We start from the raw sequence: 23,708 nt of genomic DNA on the forward strand, positions 1-23,708 counted from the left end.
AAATGTCCAGATCTCACAGGAATGTCAGATACTGTTGATCTGCCTAGATAGTTTTTTTAAAGCCTGACACTTCTTCTTTTGTCCTCCACTTCTCCAGTTTTTTAAGGACACACTGTGCCGAGAATTCAGAATATCACTCTGAAAGTCACCGTGTTGGTGCAAAGAATTCTCTTTTCTATCTGTCAAACTGTGGATCTTTATCATTTTCATAGATTCAACTAAAGGAATAGGAACATAGTGTGTTTCGTGACAGGCTGCTAATAACAAGGTGACTAAAGATACTATTTAAAATTGGTTCTTTGGTAAATTGTCTGTGACGTGTAGACATTACACCAGCTCTTTGAGGCAGGTGCCTTCGCTATTCATAGGTCAGAAGACTTTTGCATAGTATTGTGTGTTATGTGAAAAAATCTTCATCAGTTAAACATAGTATGACACATTTAAGTCTCCTAAGATTTATATATGAAACAAAAACATTCACAATTGGATGGAAGGAAAAATTCTCCTCCGCAGGGATCAGCTGAGTGATGTAATCAAGTACTACACCCCGTGTGCAGTCACATATGTGTGAACATGCACGCTGCATAACAAACAACCAGGGATCAAGAATAGCTTGTTAACATCCCATCTTATGTTCAGAGGTCGAAAAAAACAACACTCTCCCCGGGTCTTATTATCGCCTGGCACGCTGCCTTGCACCAAAGCAGCGTTTCCCAATAACAGGCTATAAAAATGACAATGCGCATCGACGGCCTCAGAGACACTCGGGGAGACGCTCCAGAGGATATAAAGCAACTTTGAAGTGTGACGCTGTGGCGCATGAGAGATGACACATCCACAAGCGCGTACATGCTCCCGCAGACGCAATACATATCGATAATCCCAGACGACTGGCTGGCTTTGTACGTCAGCGGCGTGTGTCTGGGGCGTGTGTGTTTATGTCTAAGTGCGGGGTTGGCCGCATGACAAATCTGCAAAGAGCAGAACGTATGAACGTCGTGAGAGTTACAGGTCACTAGAAGAGCATTAGCATAATCCTATGATAAGTCATGAGTAACTACATAGTAATTATGTAATTATTAGAAGGTTTAAACCTATGTTTAGCCACAATATGACGTGCATTCAATTATCTGTCATGTGCAAACACAGGCAGCTTGGTCAGTATCTGTGAGGCTTACCTAAGTAAACAACTCTCTATGCAGGGTTTATCTCCAGGACAAAACATTAAATGCTGCTAACATTTGGTGTAATCAAAAGAAGGCTTTCATGAAGCAACACTCATGTTGTGTAGTAAAGGCTTTTGTGTTGTTTGTGTCTGTCACCAGGTAGACTGTGACTAAAGAGGTACCAGTTGCTTTGAATGCCGCAGGAACGAGTCACTGACTGCAACTGAGCAATGAAGTTTCGCTGGCTCTCTAAATCACAGATACACACACAATATAGAAGCAAAGTTATGTGTGTACGCGTGGGGTGTGTGTGTGTGTGTGTTGGTCATCCTGCTCATTCGTTGTAATTCTCCCATAATCCTTTACTCTGCAAAATGACACAGCTGCCAGACATATCCTCTTTGCTGGCGCCTCAAACCTCCACTTCTTTCCTCTCTCTCCCACTCTCTTTATATGACACACACACACACACACACACACACACTGTGACACACACGTATTTTACAACCATCAACCATGCACAGAGATTATCTTGACGATTACATGATCAGCATCATGTTAACTCGTGCACTTTACAGTAAAAGCATGACACAACTATTTCTGTGATTCGCAGCGCACAAAGACGTGCCTCCGTCACCATGACAACACTATTCCTGGAAACAAACAGGATCTCCATTCCCGATGCATTTATGATTCCTCGTCTGCTAATTGTTAAAAGAAAAGGCACCAGTTGGGGAAGGATGATAAAACAGCGCGCTGGCTTCCTGTTTGTGAGGACAGAACACACCCTGTTTACACAGCGAGCGCACAAAACTGCTTCCTAATCCCCCACATGGCTCGGTGCTGGACTCGGTTGGTGGAGTGGGTTTTTGAGAAGCACCTGCTGGGGACTTATCAGCTCAGTTTAGAGGAGTTTAAAAAATAATCTCACCTGATTTTGAAATCGGGTTGCATCACGCTCAAAAGGAGACAAAGTACGTGTGTGTTGCACCATTATTTCGACATCTTGTAGAAACAAGATGTCGAAATAATGGTGCAACACACACGTACTTTAAGAAATCTTTAAGATGATCCTAGCAGAGGGAGAAAAGCAGCATCTTATGTGCGGATGAAAAAGAAAACTGCGGTGCAACAGCTTGCAGCTTAGCAATGAGCAAAAAAGCAGAAGGTTGAAGCTAAATGAAAGGTGCTAGAGAAATGCGGTCAGCCTATTCTAACCTAGTCTATTTAGAAGGGAGAATTTAGCTTCTGTATTACATATATATCTCTAGCAGCATTGCTAAGTAGCAGTAGTTAACGATATGAGCCTCAGGGGCTAGAATGGCAACGGCTGTACTTCCATCTCAGCTGACTAACGCACCGGTAGGCCCTGTGGTAGTTTCAGATCTCATTCTCGTTGTAGGCTCTCCATCTCGATCTCAGTGGCTGCTTTGAAAGTGATGATGTTATAATAATCACAATCGACTGAATTTTAATTTCTTGTGACACCCTGATAAATATAGGAGCAGTTTGAGATGTTTTAGACTTGCGCAGAAATGGATAATCAAAGCCAAAAAAAAACAAAACAAAAAAAGAAATCCAAAGAAAATGTAACTACCAAAGGTCCTGGACCCGATTTATCGCACTGAAAGTGCTGGTGGCTAAAGTGACCTTAAAATCCTAAAAGCCCAGCACAAGAAAGCTTCTTAGTTTGTATGACGTGGTCAGAAAAGCAATCCTATCGCTGCTTTTCACCTGGCAAAATTAATTTACAGCCTCTCTGATATAAGACAAAAGGGAACATATCAAACAAAAAGAGCAGACCAGAGATGTGGAGCACCCCACATGCCGCGCTGGCACTTTGGTGATGCCAGTCTGTCCATCTATTCCCTAGCAACCCTGTAACCCGGGGCGACAGGGCCTCCGCAACAAACAGACAGACCAGAACTCCGCTTGCTTGTTGCCAAGAGGCTGATAATGCAGAACTTTTCAGATCTGCATACAACCACACACAATAGGAACACAAAGACAGGAACCTCCAGCATATACATACAATATTACCATCATACTTCATCTATTCGCACTTGCATGCAATCACACACAGTGTAAAGCAGGAATAGAGACATTATACATAAGCGATATGCTGCTTAGCAGCATAGCACGTTTTTCCTGGCTTAATACATCCACAATATTAATGATGATGGCATTTGTTAAGTTGAATTGATAGAGACAGAGACATGCTCATGTCACGCATTCTGGTTTGAATTATTAAAGCTGTCAAACTTTGCACATCCACACATAAAAAAACATTTTTGGGGAAAACTTTTTGCAGGAAAGAGTCTAATGTCTCCGTCTCTGAGCATTCACACAGATTCTTTGCCTGCACCGTGTGGGAAGGGTGGAGGTAGGGAGGTAGAGGGGTTAGCGAGAAGTCTGCTAATTGGCAGGGCTTACCATTCTTCGAATGACTGAGTAACTGAAACAGTTAATATCCTACCTCAAGAGAGAAATGGATGAGTCTCGTCATTCATCACCTGTAAAACAAAAACAAGAGAAGACCGTGTTTGAGAGTCAACGCACACGTCTGCCGGTAACATAATAAGGAAAAATAACCCCAGAATATGCAGAGAGCTCAGGAAAAGAGCAAGCACACTGTGTGATTCACGCAGGGATTCAACATCCACTCGAATGGCCTCCTCGCAAATTCTTGTTGATCGAATCTGAGCATGCTCGGTTGACAACGTCAAGTTAGGGAAGCACGAGGGGGATAACCCTGCTATAGAGGATAATGTGTTATATGCTCGCTTCCAGCCCTTAGTGGATGCAACATAACAGGAGCAGGGGGGAGAAAGTGCTGAAAAAGCTCCCGTGTGAGGCGGCAGCGCAGACATCAGAGCAAATGGGATGTGAAGTTTCTGGAACAGCATCTGTATTGTTGGGGGAACGCAGCAGGGGGGTTAAGCTCATGCAGCTTCTGTTTACTGACAGAATATAGGAAAGCACAGCGCTCACCTGCACCTATTAACTGATATTGCGTCGCAAGCACCCGTATCCAGCACAACTACAGAGCTTACAGATATTCTGCCATTAAGTCTGAAAGAACTGTGTGTGTAACAAGTATTGCAGAGTCATTAATAGTGTTCCTTCACTGTTACAGCCTGTTTAATGAGAGGCCACAACCACGCTGTCTGAGTGATTAGTTACTGTGGCGGCTGACGGCCAGCACTTGTCTTTGTATGCTCAAAATATTTGGAGGGAAAAGGAGGTCTAACTGCGCGCCACGTACCTTCAATCATTCCAATACCAGCTTCTAGTCTACTTCCAGCCCCCTTTATATCGTCTAGAATGCTATAAAAACAAAACATTTACAGGATTTCAAAATCAAAGAGTAACCTACACCCACAGGCACAGAGCCAGAAATATGTGTTCAGAAGCCAAACCCTACTAGCGTTGTTATTTTATGAGGTATTGTGTAGATGACAAGAGTCTAAAAATAACCTTCATAACGTGGCTGAAAAGAAGCTAATGTCCCAGCTTCATTTGTTGCTCTGAGTCAGGCTTTTAAATTCCCAGTTAATGACCTGTTTTTGAGCTCTTGAGTTTCTCTTTCTCTCTCTGTCTCATATACCGTGTACATGTACATACCCATACATATACATACATATATATAGCATGTTTATAATGATGTGTATAGGATCAATGATGGAAAGTGACTAATTATAGTGTGAATCGTCCCGTCCTGCGTCTCTCCTGCTGAAGGAGCCACCGCAGCTTGCTCTTTATCGAAACCGACATAGCTGCTTTAAAAAACAAAACAGACCATGTCACATTCTTTCTTACTGGTAGTGACAGGTTAGGAGGAAACAAATCTCTGAACATTTATTTAAATCTGACAAACAATGCAGAAGCTGAACACAATGGCATGAAGGGAATGAAGGGAGGATGTAAATAAAATAGCTGTAGGGGCAGATTAGTAAGCAGATTATTTTAGTGACCTTTGCGGTCAAACGGCAACACGATACTCTCTGTAACTTTTAGAGATGATGACATGGAGAGAGGTGAATTAAAGTATTAATGCCAAGAGATCACCGGTTTCTTGGTAAAATTTATATTCCCCAACCGGTTGGTGAGTGGTTGCTGGAGGTTGATGGCAGCTGCTGTGAAATTTATTGCATAAGTCCAAATCACACAGGTCTAGAGAGAAGTCAATGACTCCCTGGCAACACCTGGTTGCTAGGGGAAAATGAATCTTCCCCAACCAGTTTGCAAGTGATTAATGAAGGTTACTGTCAGTTACGGTAAAGAGGTATGTGGTGCTGCACTGATAACCTCCCTGTGATTGCATTGGTTGCAAGCAGACTGCTGCAGTCACTTATTGCTAGAATGGAAGATGCAAACACTGAAAACTAGCTAAGTGGCTGCGGAACTTGAAGTTTTGAATGCAAATTGGAAACATTAAACGTTCATCTTCAAAGTAAAAGCTGTGCCTTTTGTAACATTGTTGTAGTTGCTGAGTTTTTGCTGACAAGCCTCCATCTTACACACAAATTAAGGGGAACTGCAGCACTGTGGAGGTGGTAAATCATAAGGAGGTTTTTTGGGTGCAGTGCCTTCTTTGTGATCAGTATCACCCAGCGTTAGCCTGCAACCTCCAGCAACCACTCTCCAACTGGTTGGGGAATACAAATTTTCCTTAGCAACCACAGGTTCCCAAGAGGTTGCCAACGGTTCTCTAAGCCTGTGTGACTGAAACCTAAAGTAAAATCCTGAATAAATAAGCGGAGAAACACAACAAATGCAGAAGCATCCACATCCATAAATTGTAATATCTTACATAAAAAATAAAATGCTGTTACTCATTTCACTAATTTGTGCTTTCCTTGTGTCCCCTGCCCTTAGTATGCTCTGTTAAAGGATGTCTAAATTGCTAAAATGCATCTGGAGCACAGAATACAGCAAGCCTGTATTACTACACAGAGTTTTTACGTTCAGCTCATAAAAGAGGCGTGGCACACAGCTGGGACATCCGAACTGATTGGAGGACTGCTCTTTGAACAACTATTAGCGTTTTTAAGGTAGTCAAACTTTCTGCTCTTCACGACACGTGTGTGTCACACTAATTAAATGGTAAATGGTTTGTATTTGTATAGCGCGTTTACTAGTCCCTAAGGACCCCAAAGCACTTTACACAACCAGTCATCCACCCATTCACATACTGGTGATGGCAAGCTACGTTGTAGCCACAGCCACCCTGGGGCGCACTGACATCATCATCTGCCTTGACTCTTCTATCCACAGGTTTCTGCCGGACACTGGCGCCACCAGGCCCTCTGAGGCAACGGGTGAAGTGTCTTGCCCAAGGACACAACGACCGAGACTGTCCAAGCCGGGGCTCGAACCGGCAACCTTCCGATTACAAGGCGAACTCCCAACTCTTGAGCCACGATCGCCCCATAATTAAGTGTGACCCTGAGTACAAAACATAAAAAATGTCTTAAACACTTTTACACCTGAGATCATAAATCGATGTCGCTGTGTCAAACTACACAACTACAAAACAAGTCTGTCTCATCATCTGTCTCGACTCTTCTATCCACAGGTTTCTGTCTTACTCTAGTGTCTCTCGTGAGTCAAGGAAAGGAATTGAGAAAGTGCAATTTGGGAAATGAGAAAAGGTTCAGATGTCAGGAGAAAAAGGTCAAAGTAAGTTCAATGCGAGGGCACAAATGGAGAGTTTCAGTCACCAGAGCTTTCCAGATGGCTTCAACGGGAGTAAAGATTGGTCTCAGAAAGACATCGTGGTCAACGGCACACAGTAAATGACCGTGATTCTTGTGCACTATTACAGGTCGGCATCAGATGTGATCACACTGTCAGCAGTAACAACAACAACTTCAACAACTAGACAAAGAGGGTCATTTTTATTGCACATTACAAAGACGACTGCACATTTGAGAGCTCAGTAGGGGAAACACCATAAATACTGATATGGAAAAAAAGGTGATATGATCAGATAAGTTGTACTTTATGGTATTCACAACAAATGGGTGAATGGAAGTGTGGTGTACACCCAAAAATTAGGACAGGCCTGAATGCTTGACCTTTACATCTGGTGGCTTTGATACCCTGTAGGCGCATTTAGCTGGTTTGTTTCATATCACTGCAAACTATGCTGAGCTGTGCCGAGTGCTCACCTTTAAACTCGGTTAAACCTTTCTATCCTTGCTGGACTGGTTTCTTCCAGCATAACAATCATGCACAGTCATCTTCACTAGATATCAACCGAACTGAACCTGAGGGAGGTTTTGAATCCAAGGTGTTAGACAGCACTTTAGCACCTTACGAGGAAATGTTCATTGAAATAATGGTATTTTATCCCTCCAGAGACTTGCAGAACCAACGAAAAGACACAAGCAGACTACACAAAAGTAAGGTAAGGTTGATGACTAAAAGGATAGGATAGTATAAACCAAAGGATGTAACGTTGTACAAAAAGGAATATCAATCACATAAAGAGACCTGTCTCTGACCCAGAGTCGGCACGCCCCCCTTTTTCAGCAGAAAAGGAATTTTCCCAAGTGAAGAGAAGTGACAGGTTTCGTATCTGTACCAGCGCTGTGCTAGTCTGGTGTGGGGAAGAGAGACAAATTACCCATCGACCGGTCGAACTCTGCATAGTGACCAAATAATAATGAGATGGTAGATACAAGCAGTGAAAATGAGCTTCTTCTGCAGGGTAGCTGGACTCACCCTTAACAACAGATTGAGAAGTTTTATCAAGCCAAAGTGAGTAGACCAGCAGCTCCTTCACACTAAAAGGAGCCAGTTGATGTGGTTCAGGCATCTACATAAGCCTAGAAGGCCTCAAAGCAGACCCAGGAAACACTGGAGACACTAAAACTCTCAGGAACGCTGTGGTATTCCTGGATTTCTCTGCCTAGACTGCTGTCCTGACAACCTGGATGGACGGACATGGATGGATGGATGGATGGATGGATGGAGGGATGGAGGGATTGAACTCCTATTATATTCCAGTCTGATCAAAAGTTGAGGTTCAACTGGGTCATGTACAGTTCTGGTACTTGCTTTGTTCTGTCTACCAGTTTTTCACCACCAGCTCCTCTGTACACTGACTAAATCTCTACAAGCTATAAAAGGTTGGAGCCTCACTTCAGGATTAGGAAAATTTTCCAGAAGGACAACGTCAGACTGAAAACATTTTCATCAGTGTGCTAGAAATTTCTAAGAATTGTTATGTCTAGCAAATCTGTCTCGTTTGGCCCATCTGAGAGTTGCCACTGGCTCTTATCCCCAGCTATAGTCTTTCATTCCTAAATTCCTCTGGATCAGCGAACACTCTTGAATTCATTTCTGAATGAGTCATACGCAAAGCTCCACCTAAATTGCACCCTCTAATAAATTTCCACTGTTATCCCAAAGGGAGTCTTCATGTTTGAATTCCCTCCTTTGTTTAAGAGTGGTTGTAGGTTTCGTTTTTTCTTACGGGAACGGTGTCCCCTGGAGAATTGTTGTTCTGTTTTAGAAATTACTTCTCATTCCACAGCTTCATCCCGTACTCTGTCAAGTTGAAAGAAGACTGTGGAAAGCACTTTCCTTTACGTCTCTACCCAGGTTTCATCTTTTTCGCCTCTTTGCCGTCCTCTCCGCGCCCATTTTCCTCTTCAGTACTTGCAACTCTTTTCATCTTCACCCCTCCTGTCTAATCCTCCCTTTTCTTAAACTTTCCTATCCTCTCATCATTTCCTCTCTTTTTTTTCTCCTCTCCTCAGTCCCTCAGTATCTGTATAGCTAAGGGGCCTGGCTCAAGTTCAAAACCTTTTTCATGTTGCTCTTTAGCGCAGCTCAGCAGAGCACCCTGCTGTGGTGGGTCTCCTTGCCTTTTTTCAAGCTCACATCCCACATCTATTCCTCTCTTTGCCTCTCACTGGCACTCAGATCACTTCCTTTACCAGGAGCTAGAAGGTACACTGCCTTCATCTTCCCCTCCTTCTTTTTCCTGCTCTTGTCAAAACTTCTACTTCCACTGTCTGAAGAAAAAGTGCTGCTTCTGCAACGCAGCCCAAGCGTTTAAGCTTTGCTGGGATTTTTTTTAAGTGCTACTCCCTAGGCCAAGCATGCTGTCTTTGCAATGTCACTGATCTATAGAAGAAAAAAAAATTGCACAAGTAAATGATCAGCAAACTGTCAACTGTCAAGTTGTTGCACATGACCACTGATTTTGGTTTTATACTCAGCTTCATGTCTTGTGATTGAAATACACAGTTTGCTTAAAAGTTTTCAAGATAACAACGATTTGGGTCGAGGTTACCTTAGAACTATTAACAACTGAAGGACTTATTATTCAAATTATTGAAAACATTTCCAGTGCAAACAGCTGATTCGCACAACCAAAATAACACTTCAACATCAAACAGGTTTCCTATTCTTCTATAAAATCCTAACAATGTTTAACCCAATCACACAAAATCTTCCAATAAAAAGACAAAAATTAATTTTGATAAAGCGTTGTGATGATGGTTGATGATATCAGTGATAGATGACAGCCAAAGTGATGGGCGAAAGCTCTCCCATGGAGGCTATTTTTAGCTCTTTTTTTTACTAATGCATTCAAATAATATCATTACTATGAGGTTCATGATGAATTGAATCTGCGTCGCTATAGTTTCATGTTGCACCGCGCCATGCAACTGATGCTTGCAACACAGACATGTCCAGGCATGCACGGGCAGATACCTTCTGCGAGCTTTTAGGTGTAGCGTGTGGCGCATCATCATCATCATCATTATCAAAAATCACAGCTTCTCAGAATGTTGTGCAGGTCATGTCTTTACACACCACTTTGCATTTAAACATTATTTTTTATTGATCTCTGGCTCTCTTCCACAGTGTTTTGTCCTGTTTCTACCAGAGGTTTCTTCCTGTTAAAAGCAAGTTTTTCCTTCCCACTGTCGCTAAGTCCTTGCTCATAGGGGATCGTCAGATTGTTGGGGTTATCTTTGTATTATTGCAATGTCATTACCGTGCATTATAAAGCACATTGAGGTGATTTAGCGGTACACAAATAAAACTTGAATTACAGTAAGTTACTAATCAGAAAGTTGTTGGTTCAAACCCTGGCTGCACCAGTCTGCATGAAAGATACTAAATCCAATACACTTATTAGAAAATGAATGGGTGTTAATATTAGATAGAAAGCGCCTAAGAGTAGAAGTAAAGTGCTTGCATGTGAATAAGTGAATGAAGTGTATTGTATAAATTGCTTTGACTGCTCAAGTTGAGTAGAAAACCGCTTTATATGAACCACAGCGCTGAGTTATGAAAATAAACCAGGATTAAGTGATGGTAATAGAATCAGTAGCAGGAAAGAACTCACAGACTTGTGATGGCACTCACATCTGAGACATTTTGTAATAATAAAAAAAAAAAACATATCAAAAGTTACTTTTTCTTAACAAGTACCATAGAATTAAACTACCAACCGAGTGGACCTGCTGAATCCTGTAACTTCTCCTCAGAGAATCTAAGACAAACATCAGGGACCAACTGTCCAGGAACTGAAAGGCCCCTCAGTTTACTGCGACAATCAGCTCTTTGTCCCTCCACTTGGCTCCAACATCTTTCCTCCAGTTCTATTTACTCATTCATTCAGCACTAATTCTCTGTCTGTGTCACTCTGTCTCTCTGCATCTTTCTCTTCTTTCTTCTTTCCTTTATGTCTTATCATTGCCATTGTCTCATCCTGGACACAGAAGCATATTTGCCAGGAGCCAGCAGAGGCAAACAGGGAGCCTATTCAAAGAGCTCATCACGGACACGAGAAGGGTTAGAGAAGGAGGAGGAGGATGGAGTGGAAAAAGCAGAAGGAGACAGAGAGTAAATTCCCTGGATGTCTTGATATCAATAAGCAATTTCTTCAAGAGAAAACATTGGAGGGAAAAATAACTAATGGCTTTAATTGCATCCTTTTCAGACCTTCTAGCAATTCTCACGTTGCACACTGTTGCACTCAATCCAAACCACACAAACAATATTTGCCTTGCTCTTTATCATCCCCCCACATACACACACCCCACGCTCTCTGAGGACATAATGCCCTGAAGTCCATTAACAAATACAGTCCCTGCTGACAGACAGTCATTTGCAATCAGTCTGAAAGAGAAAAATGCATAGTTGCTCATATCCTCTGTAGCAGATGATAGCCTCAAACAATTACACACTCTGAGCCAAGACAGAAGTCAGAACTGATCACTTCCTTTATTGCTTATTGCTACTGCTTGGGCGGTGAGCGAAACGCAGTGATCAAACAGACATTGTCTCACAAATATTGGCTGTTTCTCTGATGAACGAAAGATCAATAAGATTGCAAGACGTGCCCTCTAATCGCTGTTGTTTTATGCTCGTCATTTGATCCCTGATCTAATGTGTTTTACATGCCACAGAATTTCTGTCACAGACATAAATGGCTGAAGTTAGCTGCAGTTTCAATATTCAGCCTGCTTGTAAATGAAGCATTTTCACACGTGCATTTGAAAAGAGGAAAAAGTGATTTATTTGAAATCCAACTCGCCGTGCTGACTCTCAAAGGAACAGAAAGCAGCTTTTTAGCTGAGTTGGCAACAAGTCAACAAAAGAGGAATGGAAGACAGACAGTTACGACAGATGGGTGGATGGTACAGCTTTTTAAATAAACCGTGTGAACCTACTGTTAGCAACAAAGTAAACAGACACTAAACAAGGGAACACATTTGCTAAGTGTTTGGCAACAAACATGTTGAGGTTTTAGGGCTTTTTTTTTGTGCCTCATAATAAAAAGTTTAGTTTTAGTTTAAAAGAGAACAAATTGGACAGTTGATGAGCACCGGCTGCCTGGAGTCAATCTTCTAGCCCAGTGGATGAACTTTCCTCTAACTGTGAGGCTGTTCCATTGATTCAAGTATTCAGGTTGTGAAATATCAAAATTCAGTGTGTGGTGTTACAGATTTCTGGAAGGATCTAGACCCTCAAAGCTGAACCAATTCACAGACAGTTGATGTGGGACATCGAGTAGGAAGGCAGGTGTGTGTGTTTGACGGGGTTTTCTGAGATTTTGTTGGAAGGATTTTTTTTAATTTAATAAAATAAAACAAAATATGAAATGTAGTCACCCTTCAAGATCTCCATCACCACTGGTTGACTTGAATTGTGGAGCGGAGACTGGCCCTTATTCAAAAAGCAAGTACACAATAGAAATAATAGAAATCTCACATCATGTTAAGATTGTAATAAAATATAATTCTTCTTTTTTGCACAAGAATAACACCACATAAAACCATAAAAGTGGAACTAAATACAGCCCAACTCATGCAATCATCCATTTAATACATTGTGAACTTGAGTCTGCCCCCCAGCTCCCACCCCCTCGAGTCTTTTCCCTCCACACTCAGCTATGTCTCCATCCAATCAACCCCCCAAAAATTCCACATCACACTCAAGAATTATTATTTCGCCCTGGAGAGCTCCACACTTCACTTCATTTCCCACATTTCTCCCTTTTCCTTTCTTGCTTATCTGTCCGGCACCTTTCTGTGCCCCATTACCACGCTGATGAGCACAAAACCGTTGGAGAGGTTTGACCATGAAATATCAGCCTGGAGCATAGCAGAGCACGTACCCACACCTTGTTTGTCTGCGGCTTATATTAATAACGCTGGTACGCGACGAGATAACAAGGGCATTTCCTATTATGAGCCTGCTTGGGAAAAGGGAAGAGGGAGGTACGCTTTAATTGTAAGCAGAACAGACCGTCAATGTAAGTGTGTGTGCGTGTGCGAGCGTGAAGCCAAGAAAGAAAAATAAGTCGTCAAAGGGAGGCAAAAGGGATAGACGATAAATACAGAGGAATTTAAAGCAGGCAAACTGAAGAAAAATAGGATTGAGTGAGACATGGAGAAGAGGAAGAAGAGTGGTATGCAAAAAAAAAAAAGATGACGACGGAGAAAGAAGAAAAAAAAGTAGACTGGAGAAAAGATGGAAAAAGTAGTGCACATAGCCAAAGAAACAAAGAGAAGGGATGTGAGCAGGGGAACGGCAGACAGACAGAGAAGAATAAGAAAGCGTAAAAATGGCCCGAAGGCTTTGCTGATGGATGAAAACCAATCCACTGCCCATCCCATCCGTCACCTGACTGCACATAAATGAAGCAAACAACCACCCTGTGGAGCACAAAACCTCATCACAACATCACCTGCATGTGTGCACCTTGTAGCTTTACTTGTGAACACACTGGGAGACATCAGAGAACCAGCAGATAATCATCTCTTTGTGGTTTATCTTTTCATTTAATCTCCAATAAGCTTCATTCAGCTCCAGCTGTAAAGTAGCCGTGAACAGATATTTTAGCTCTCCACGAAAACCTGACGTTGAACAATGGACCACACAAACCAGCAGCTAGCATGGTTTTAGGCCAATGCAGGGGGAGTGCCACGTTATCCAGTTGTACTCCATTTGTGGTAAGAAAATGACAAATGATGAATAAGAAAATGACAAATATTTCAGTATGTTTAACGCTTGCACCTGTCTTGTAAGTGCAGTGAAGCTAAAGTAGCTAATAAAGCACTTAGCATGGGTTTGAATCCCACCTGTGGTCCTTGTTTTTCTCCGTTTTCCTGTCTGTCTCCACGATCTCTATCAAATTAAGGCAACACGGCAAAAACAAGAGCACTCAGCACTGCAGGTCTGTCTGAAGACCAAGGGCTTTACTAAAACTTTGGATTTTGATGGTGTTTTTATAACCACATATTACAATGTTAGCCTGCTATGGTGTCCCTGTAACCTCATAGGGCTTCATATTACAAAAACAGTGTCTTGTACAGCCCTCTCCGTGCCCTTTCATATGATATATTACTCGATATAGTTTCTTCATATTTTGTTTTTCAAGGTCATCTTTGACCTTGGGCGCTAACGATCAAGGTCAAGGTAAAATGCTTAGTCAACTTAAGTACTCCCCCCAGGTATAGTATACTGTTGTAAAGTTTGAAGATGGTCTGTGAAAAAAATATTGTGGGTAATATGAAGTTTTTACTGATTTCCACATTTGGTGTGAACTTACCCTTGACTCAAATTTCACACAAATTAAATCAGCTCGAGTTGTTTCGTGTTTCTTCCTTAACAACGGCAGAAACAAAGCAGAAAATTACTTTGCAAAATATAACGATTTTGTTCTCACAAAGGCAAAAATGAAAAAGGCTGTACAGAATATAGATAAGACTCTGTATGTGCGTGTAGGAGTGTGCATGCAGGCCTTTGTATACAAGTCATGTACGTGTGTGTGTGTGTGTGTGTGCGCCCTCCCTGGAGTGCCTCAGCCAGCGGAGCGTGAGATGAGGCGGCTCCCTTCGAGCGACATTATAGCGTCCCAGCCCTGCAGTGTGTGACTGTGTGCGTACACGTCTACACCCGCCGCATCAGCAGCTCTTTACACCAAGTAGGTACACGCACTGCGTTCACTCACCCATCTCTGCTGTCCGTCACCTCCTCTCACCTCAGCCCTTCACACTCAGCATGCTGGTAATCATTTGTTGCCACTTGTTTACAGTTCACGCATACATAACACTCGAAGGTGTTACGAGTTGGAGTGGTGATCAAAAACACAGCCGCACTTCCCCACAGATCCCGCTGCTGTTATTACTTAAAGGACGCTGCCGCCCGTCCCCTGCCCGTCGCTTGCATCGCTCCGTGAGGTTGAAAAATGCATGAGGCCTCAAAAGATGGAAACATGGCATCTACTCATACTGGAATAAAACTGCAGGAGAGGAGTTCTTCAGTTTTAAAGTTGTGACACCAACCTGACCAACTCAAGGTCTGCCTGCTGTGGATTTTTTATGAGGTAGCAAGGCTGTCATGGAGACAGATTTGTAGGCATACAAAACTTTATTTGGTTTTAAAGGTGAACAAACCAGGAGATTATTTGAAACTCTGATCGAACGTCCACTGTTCTAATTGTACGTTTTTAGGCTGGAGTTAAATTGGAAGACCTCTCTTCAATACATCTGAACCTGTCACAAAACACAGCACACACACACACACACACCAACCACAGCGAACCAGTCTTGTCAAATTCACACTCTAACAACAGGGGGCGAATGCATAACAATGCGCTACCCACAATTCTTGAGAAGTGGGACTCTGATTTCCCATTAGACTTTCCTCTTAGGCAATCTCAATTAATTGCATCCACAGTGTTTACTTGCCATTAACACACAACACTCTCTGTCTTCTGTAGCCCAGAGGTGAGTTAGGTTTAGTGGGTTGTTTTTTAAAGCCTTTTCATTTTCGCACTACAGGAAAGAGACTTGGTGCACAACACAAACACAGAGCAGCAGAATAGTCTAGCGCAAGCTGAAGCGCCCTGTTATCTTTGAGAAAATTGCTGAGGGCCAGTGTGATTTGATAGCAGCATGTGTTTCTTTGCGCATGAAAGAGATAAATAGTATGTGTCTAAGTGGAAACCGGTGCATTGTCAAGTGTGTGTGAAACATAGGAGGGAGTATATCTAAATTCTGCATGTGTACCCGTGTACTGTAAACGGGTTCATACATGTGTGTGCACTTGAACACATTCATGTTCTGTATGTCTGTTGTGAGTCGAGAGTGAGTGTTCCCGCTGTGATTTGGCTGCTTAGAGTGAGTATCTCTGGGCATGATCAGGCTGGATTCCAAATACTGTATGTCAGGACAAACAAGTCTAGCTCCAGCAATGAGTGACATACTAGGTTGCAAACACACACATACACACACACACACCTACGTTTGGTATGCTTACCTAATGAGCTCAGAGGCTACGTATCTCCAAATATTTTGCTTCTTTCTAGAACTCACTTTCACAGAAACATACAAGGTGATGGAAGAAATGCAACAAGTTTTCTAAGCCACGCCACTATATTCTATTCTGCAGTCACAGTTAATACAGATGAGGCTGGCAAACATCTACCAGCTAGTCTTAATGGGTGATAAATTGGTCCAAATCTGCAGGTTTTTCTAACCCCAGGTGATGGCGCTCATCATGGTTCAACATTTTAGATTACCAGAACATTCGGTGCTTTCCCTGCTTTAAATGTCTCGCTACAAGCATTTCCTGGTCTTACTGAGATGTGAAACAAGACTTTTAAATTTTAACACCTGTCTGCTTTCTTTAGGTACGTGGTTTGGTGGTGAGAATTTCTGAGCAACACCTGCTAAACATCCATAGACTGTCTTGGAAACTGTGTACTTGTGTTTCTTTATAACAAAAAATATGCTCAGCAAGTCCCCCTGACATTGTAGGAAACAAATTCAATTCTTGCAAGGGTCAGCAGTGTTTAGGAGACGTAGAGGAGCATGAGTGATAACCAGACTCACGCACCGTAGATCAATATCCTCTTTTTATTATTAGAATTGCTCTCTCGTTTTTTATTCACCTCATCTGTCAAAGTCTCCGTCTAATAGGTTTTTTTCCCTCCAGTTTCTCGATTCTGTCTTCATTCTCTGTCCGGATCTGTCCCATTTCTCACCATGAGCCTCCTAATCTTTACAAGGAGTGGACCCGATACATTTTCAGCGACTAATTTGACCAGGGTGAACAACCACAACGGCAATGGTCTTTTCTCCATGAACACCTCTCTTCATTTGAGAAATGACAGGCCTCACATAGTCAAATTACAGATTAAGGTGTGAGATGCGTGCAGCACTGAATCAAAGGCACACAGTTCCAGAAAAGGTGGAATGGAAACCTAATTATATCAGATCTGCCCACCAAGCTCCGGACATGGGCGTGTACTTGACAGTTTTTGCTAGTACGTTCTCAGGCCACAGCGGCTTCCCTCAACCAGAATGTGTTGACCACATGAGCGGCTCTTGTGTGCGTTTCCTCTTCCTCAAAGAAAAACTCAAGAAAAATTTCTAAAAAGCCACACCTTCTGTAGCTGTAGCTAACTTTTGGCTGAGAAATGGAAGAAAAAAAACCCCAAAACAACCAACCTGCGACATGGCAAGTTCTGTTTTTCTATTCGTGTGAAAATATTCACATGTTGAACATGTGGAGTTCAAATAAAAGCCACTTCTGTGATGTTGTGATGTCTACACAGCTGACCGTCAAAGGTTTTACAAACAAAATTCAACAAATACTTGCAATAGCTCAATAAAACTACGGATAACTGTTGAAATTATTAGCTAATAGTGTGTAATAGTGTTTGTTTTGGTTGTTATGTGACTTAACAGAGATCTATGAGTCATTCAAACATAAAAAGGCACCTAAGTCAAGGAATAAAGCAGTGTTGTGTCTACATAAGATAAGATAAGATAAGATAAGATAAGATAAGATAAGATAAGATAAGATAAGATAAGATAAGATAAGATAAGATAAGATAAGATAAGATAAGATAAGATAACCTTTATTAGTCCCACACGTGGGAAATTTGTTTTGTCACAGCAGGAGTGGACAGTGCAAAAGTTATGAGGCAAAAATTAGAATACAATAAGAATAAATACAGTACACAACTGTACAGAATAGAATAAAATAAAATACTATATACAGTAGAATAAAATAAATATACAATAAGATAAAAATAGAATACAAATACAAATACTATATACAACTGAGTAAAAATACAACGATGACAGAAAGGATTATTGCACTTAGAGACAATAAGAGACAAGAAATAACCAATTTAAAAATTTAACTTAAAGCATTTTATTACTAATAGTGCATTCAAAAATATCATTTGTTCTATTTCCTTTATTTGAATCTGCAAAAATGCCAGTGATAACACAATTTGACTTGAAATAAAATACTATTTTTGCACTAAGAAGGTGATTCCCAAAGCTCAAATTTGGTATTTCTCAGCATGGTGTGCACTGTATCCTTAAAAAAAATCTGAGGGCATTGGACAAATAGAGGATAAAAGAAGTGCTGGGCCTAAAAATCTTTCAACAGCTGATGAAAAGTATCTGAAAGTTATGTCCATAAGAAAAAGAAAGAGAAAACCCCAGAAAAACTGTGACACTGGACCTGAAAAATACATTTGTACTTCCATCTACTGATCACTGAAACGTCATCAGAAGTGGTCTCAGTGGAAGGGTGGCTGACAGAAGCCATTCTGAAGGAAAGAAAACCGGGAGACAAGGCTGAGGTATCCCAAATTACAAAAGAGCTGGGCTGAAAATCAGTGATAATTTTCTTATGGAGTGATGAATCCAGATTTTACTATTTTGGTACAATATGTATGTACAGCTATCTGTAGAACACAGTGAAGGCTCGTTCATGGTTTAGGGTTGCATTTCAGCTACTGGTTTTGGAAAGTTTCTCAAAATTGATGAAATGATAAATATAGAAAAGTACCATCAGTTTTTGATCCACCGAGGAATAAAAATTCGAAAATCAACGTCATGGATTGGCCTCCCCAAAACCCGGATTCAACAATGCTGCAGCAGTGTGGGATTTGAATGTCCTTCAAGGAGACTGGACACTCCTGAAGACTATTTCAAGAAATTACAAGAATGCTTGTCTAGGAGAGTTCAGGCTGCGTTGAAGAATAAAGGCGGTCATACGAAATGTTGACTTTCAAGCTCGTTAGAACCGTAGATTCTCTGCCATGTATTTCCATGTATGTTTGCTTATGTTTCTACTGCACCTTTTTTTCATTTTCCTCGCAAAATAAAAAGAGAAATGAGATGTTGCCCAAGTACCGCAAACTCATGTAGCAACCTAAATTATTAATAAATATGGGTAAGATGTGTAATAAAATACAGCTAGCGGTTTATCTGTTGGGTAACAACTGAAGTTGCGAGTAAAGATTAGCCAAAGATGATGGATAAACAGTTAGAGAACAGTGTCAAGCAAAAATTATAAATAAAATAAATTACAAATTATTTAGCTAAAAGTATGACTAGCAGTTAAATTATTAGCTAACAGTGGATTAGCAGTGCTAGCTAACTGTAAGAATGCATTTTTTAGCTACATGTAGTGGTTAAACAGGTTCAGCCGGACAGTAATAGCTAATAGATACAGAAGTAGCTGAAAGCACTGGATTGAAAAGTATGTTAATATTAAACCACAGCTGACAGAGTTGTTTGAAACAAATTTCCGAAGTCCCTCTGACATGGCTGTGAGGGTGGGCAGCTAAAAAGTGGACACAGCTGTTCTAATCTTTCACGTTGCTTTTATCTCCTGCAGACCAGTACAGCAGAAACTGCGTGGAGAGGGACAATAATTACATTTAGCTCTTCCATTTCTCCGTTCCAGATCAATGATGGAAAGAAATGCTCTTTGCAACAACACCACATAATAGCATTTTCCATTTTCATAAGAGCAGAAACTACTCAATTCAAAGCAAGCTTGACATTAAACAAAAACACTCGCACACAGCAACACGCACTTCCTCCAGACTCAAGCCTGCATATTTTTTTCCCTTCAGGGCAAATGCAGGGTAATTGTAAAATCTGAGGTGCACATCCAAACGCTCCACTGTTTGCCTACCAATGATGGGGCTGATGTCCTTGCTTGTTAAAGCCTAACTGACTGTGAAATCTGTGTAGTCTGCTAAACAACATCTTGACAGCCTATGATGAAACAATAGTCGCGCAGCAATCAGACAGAGAGTGATTATGCTTTATCCTTTCAGCAGGAGGACCTTCAGGCCCGGGGCAGCAGCAGCATCACTGGGCTCTCTATCAGACCATACACATTATGGCCAGTTTTAATGAGCGCCGACCCGCCTGCAGCTGCTCAGCCTCCACCCCTCTAGAATACAGAACCATTTTCTGATGCAAATGACTTTCTACAAAGTCATTTTACTAACATGTGTTACAACTTGAAGTCACAGTTTTACCGTGCATTTATTTCTATTTCCTGGAAGCACCTGCTTAACAGGTATCATTTATAAGCCTGTATCCAAACCACTAGACTAACTTGTGAGCTAGGAGGTGACAAAGCACAGTGTAGTTGACTATTGCGATGTTGCTGAGCCAACCAGTAAGAAAAAGAAGCAATAAAAGGTTCAAAATTGCTTAAAAATGACAAAGAACTTGTGTGGAAACCTGTTGGATTCTTGCGTTATAGAGTAAAAGCACCAGGCCGAAAAATTTCCAAACCTTGCAACTCTTTCGGGAACACTCACTCATTTCCCTTCTTCCATACAACAGCTGCACATACCCAGCCCCTCATCTCCATTCAAATTCCAGCATTAGCAGCAAGGCTATGAATACTCTAGAGTTAAAAGTGTCACAAAGCATTCAGCTTGCCCTCCCATTCGCCCAACACAGTTGCTTTTACAGTGACAGAGATTTAATCATACGCAGACATCCCGCTCTGACCCGTCTGACATGTGCATGTTATAAGCTGCAAACGCCCGCCAGCTACTTTCTATAAACATAATATTACATGATCGTACCTCATCAGGCTGAGCATTTCAACGTTTTTAAAGCATCGTTCCCAATCCTCTGATTTCCATAAAGGCTTAAAGGCCTGAATGGCAGTCATTGTTGCTGTATGGAAAACAAATAAACAAATTAAGGATCAGTTTTGTCACAGAGGTGGGAATTCATCCATAGGGCTCTTATCAAGTGATGTCACAGGAAAGAGGAAAAGGAGGACAAAAAAACCAAAAACACAAAAAAACAAATTTGTTAATGTTTAGCACGTGACAGGCGGAACTCAGAGAGAAGCTGAAACAAAGCACAAACTGTGTTTGCTGAAGTGAAGTGAATGTCAACTTCTGTGAAAAGCCAGACCGCTGCAGGGTGAATGGTCTGCCAACATATCGTATTCAACTGAGCACAGACGGAGGGAGGATGGGGGTGTTTTTTTGGGTGGCATTTGGCTCTGTTTGCCTGTGTGAGTGTGTGTGCCAACGTGTGCAGGAGAGGGGGAGACTTGGGGGGCAAATCTGGGAGAAGTGACAGAGAGTGAAAAGGGGGGTGTTTATTTATCCGGCAGGTGAGCCGAGGGAAAATTCGTATTCACGATTAGGGGGAGGGAAAGCTGTCTGAGGTTCATCTGCAACTTGCTGTATATGCATGTGCATGCAGTAGGGCATGCATGGCTGCTTGGAGCTATGAAGAGGGAGGAAAGACGGCCCATACTTGTTAGTGTCAATGAGGAGGAGCGGTGGGGGGGATCCACAGAGCTCAACATCCACGCACATGACCATATCCGTGTGTATGGTAAAGTTAATATGCATCTTTAAAAAAAACAGATAATGATCTCGTGATCCTTAAAAGAATCACCAGGAATTTCCTAAAAACATCATAAGCTATGAGCTCGTGCAAAACTTAAGCAATAGATGTTATGCGGGAGGTTGCATCCTTTAAAGCGCATGCACTGTTTTTCATTTTAAAGCTCGATGTACTGCAGCAGCCCTAAACCGTACACAAAGTGTGCAGGGGAAAAAACGAGATTTAAGACACAGACAGCTCGCCACTCTTGGAAATCAGCAGGAAAGACGAAACGCTCAGCGGAGGGCAACAAGTCCTTGTCTCAGCGTGACTGTCACCGCTTCTTAAATTTGGTTTCACTGCGAACACCGAGGCTGCCTCTCTGCCTGCCGCAGTGACAACTCTCAGTACACTCAGCCTGTGCGTGAAGTTTCCCAATGCAGCCGTCCACACACAGACAGTCACTCACAAAGAGAGGCATAACACTGGATATACCGACTACATATTAAAAAAACAACAACAACGAATAAAAACACAACTTCTACACACAGATGTGAAGATGCACTCACCGGAGCTGAGAAGACAGTCAAAAAAACCCAGCATTCAGCGGCCGCTCTGAATAGAAAAGTGCGCCTGGCTTTTCCCGCTGAGCTCTTAACCTCTGTCCACGCCGTCCACGCGCTGCATGAAGCCGGTGTGAGAGTGATCGGTGTCCGCACACGGAGCGATGCGGCTCGTCCTTCAGCCTGCGCGCATTTCAGGACGCTCACTTCAGTCTGCTTCGCCGTTCCAGCCAGCCAGGACGCTGCTGTGAGGAGGAGGCGGCGGAGGAGGAGTGCCAGAGAGCTGCCCCCGCAGGGCTTCACGGGAAATGTAGTCGGCCATTCCTATGAGTGGCCTTGACCGTCTCCCAGTAGCTTGCGAAGATGTGCAGCAGAGTCACTTCTTCTGCAGGGCACTGAACCCTGTTCATTTAATTCAAATATAAGCTTTAAGAGGGATTATGGGATGTGTAGTCAATTTGGATCCTTTACCTGGCTGCTATGTGGACATTTTTGAGTGTTCAGAAGTGAAGTAACTGTGTGTGAGGTTTATTAAATCTCTCGCACGGTGAAGAAAACCCACAAATTAGGTATCATTTATTTTTTACGATGCCTAAAACATTATAACTAATTACCATAATTAGTTCAATCCAGACCATTACATGCAATGCACTGAACAGTGTAACAGTTCCAGGCTGTAGTGCAATACTCTCTCATACTTGTAGCTTTGTACTTTGCACAGTTTGCTGGAAGGAACTCAGCAGGAATCGTTTTTTGTTATTTACTGATTTATGAGTTTTTGTGCTTAATTTATATTTAATAGGTTTACAGAGAGGCATTGAAACAGGGAGCACTCACTAATGAGTAAGAGCACTCAGTGTGTTTGATTTCTTTCCATTTTGTCAGCAGTACGATGATTCTGTGTTACAGATACGCCCTTGTGATTCCTCTCAGTGGTGGGGCCCTTTGCCACAATCCTCCACCTTTCCTCAGAAGTGAATTCATCTCTATTACCCATCAGCCATTCATTTGGAGGCTGTTACAGTCACTTCTGATTCATTCTTTCATACTACAGCCTCTTTGGTTTACACTCATACCTAACTTGGGTGTCATTCTCAAGGAGGAAACAACAATTCAAAACAGGGTTTTGGCACCAGAGCATGAATTTCTTTCGACATGTTGCAGAAACAGCAATGATGGAGCCTTGTGGCAAAGAAGAACATGGCAGCTCATGTTAAACACCACAGCTTCCCAGGGGGACCATCTCATAAGTTCATATTGTGTTTAGGCTGAGGCCTTCATAGATGAACTCCAACATCAAGACAATACCCTTTTCTTTCTGAGGTCAACATCCCCTGGAGCATTTATTGTTTCTGACCGCCCTCTCCCCAACTTTCTTACAGTAAGCCTCCGACAAATACTTATTGTGTGTGAGTGTGTGCATGGGTGCGCGCGTGTGTGGTGGGAGGTGTATAGGAAATGCTTCGGCCTCTCGGTAGCCTTAATGTTTAAATTTAGAGCCCTCGTGCCTCTGCTGACTGTCACAGGCTGGGTCAGGCTGTCGCTCACAGGAAAGAGACTTGAGGCGTGTTAGAGCTGGGATAAACAGCACACACTCTGGCGTACTGATCTGAGAACAACACATTTGTTCTGCTCAGGCCCTGACACCAGGGGTGTCTATAAATAACCGGCTGCAGCGAGCAGAGGTCAAGAAAGGCCTTGATAAAGTTTAGATGAGGTAATTAGTATGTGCAAGGTTTCTTCTTCTTCTTCTTTTTTAAGTCACAGGAAAACAAACTGTTCAATGAGAGGAATGTATCTGATCCCCAAAAATA

The 23,708-nt window shown here is 42.1% G+C and overlaps 1 protein-coding gene across 3 annotated transcripts in view; it reads right to left on the reverse strand.

The window, feature by feature from the left end:
* Positions 1–22,127, reverse strand: part of pag1 (phosphoprotein membrane anchor with glycosphingolipid microdomains 1) — a 59,576-nt gene extending 37,449 nt beyond the window's left edge. Inside the window, exons 1-3 of one of the 3 annotated variants that reach the window (XM_080863827.1) lie at positions 21,901–22,127; positions 20,569–20,662; positions 3,643–3,679 (exon numbers count right to left, since the gene is read on the reverse strand). The gene's annotated coding sequence lies outside the window, so the exon portion shown is untranslated. The remainder of the gene's footprint in view (positions 1–3,642; positions 3,680–20,568; positions 20,663–21,900) is intronic. The other 2 variants (XM_080863826.1, XM_080863828.1) reach the window with 2 other exon arrangements.
* Positions 22,128–23,708: the final 1,581 nt, after the last annotated feature.

This window comes from Rhamphochromis sp. 'chilingali' (assembly GCF_963969265.1).
Source record: "Rhamphochromis sp. 'chilingali' genome assembly, chromosome: 17".
Taxonomy (NCBI): domain Eukaryota; kingdom Metazoa; phylum Chordata; class Actinopteri; order Cichliformes; family Cichlidae; genus Rhamphochromis; species Rhamphochromis sp. 'chilingali'.